Raw genomic sequence first — 902 nt, 5'->3', positions numbered from 1 at the left:
GTTCAAGAAGCCGTGGATGTGCCACTTGGGGACGTGATTTAGTGGCCATGGTGGTGTTGGCTTGAGGGTTGGACTTGGTGTTCTTAGAGGTCTCTTCCAACCTGACTGGTTCTGTGATTCTGTGATCGCTGCATCCTTGCAAAGCAGCACCTTTGGAGCTCCGTCAGCCTTGTGCTGGAGCTGCACAAAACCTCCCCGGACGCCGTTTCTCAACGTGTCGCTGCTTGCACAGCCCTTACATCAGTGCAGTGCATGGCGCCAGGGGCGTGGAACGGGGCTGGCTGCACCCTCATGGCATTTGCACCTCCAGGGGCAGCACACGGGGCTGTTGGGGTGCACCAGGACCATGGTGGGGTGGCGCAGGCTGCAGCTTCCCCTCCGCACCGCGGTGCTCAGTGACGCCTGCCCTGGTTTCACACCACAGAGCAAACCCGGCCTTTACCCGTGTCAAGGAGACCTGATTCGGGCACAGAGCCTGCAGGGCTCATCTCGCCCACGCACGGCCCAGGCTTGCACAGGCAGAGCCTTTTCTTTTCACTTTCTCCTGTGGCAAAGTTGGGGTGGAAAAAAGGGGGAGGATCTGCCCCAGCATCGGGTAAAAAAAAAACCACAGTGCAGAGCATCCCAGGGATGGGCCCTGCCAGGGTGGGTCTGAGAGCAAGAGCCCTCCTCCCCAGTGCAATTTAGCAGCTGGCTCTCAAATTGCAAGGGCTTTCTTCATCCAGGAAGGGTTGTGCAAGGGCTCTGCCGGTTGCTCAATGCTCTGGCCATGGGCCAGGCTGCCGCAGCACAGCCAGGGGTGATGGGAAGGGAGAATGTATGGGATGTTCTTCGAAAGAGCTGCACTCTGGGGCTCCGGGCAGAGGCTGGAGAAATGCAGAGAGCAGTGAGAAAACAGGGAA

General features: G+C 58.9%; 1 protein-coding gene across 1 annotated transcript in view; it reads left to right on the top strand.

Moving 5' to 3' along the window:
- Positions 1–902, top strand: part of DENND2D (DENN/MADD domain containing 2D) — a 13,827-nt gene that overhangs the window by 8,360 nt on the left and 4,565 nt on the right. The window lies entirely within an intron of this gene.

Source organism: Mesitornis unicolor, unplaced genomic scaffold, assembly GCF_000695765.1.
Source record: "Mesitornis unicolor isolate BGI_N332 unplaced genomic scaffold, ASM69576v1 scaffold5982, whole genome shotgun sequence".
Lineage (NCBI taxonomy): Eukaryota > Metazoa > Chordata > Aves > Mesitornithiformes > Mesitornithidae > Mesitornis > Mesitornis unicolor.
The sequence above is the reverse complement of the archived record's forward strand: the minus strand, read 5'-3'. Positions and strand labels throughout refer to the sequence as shown.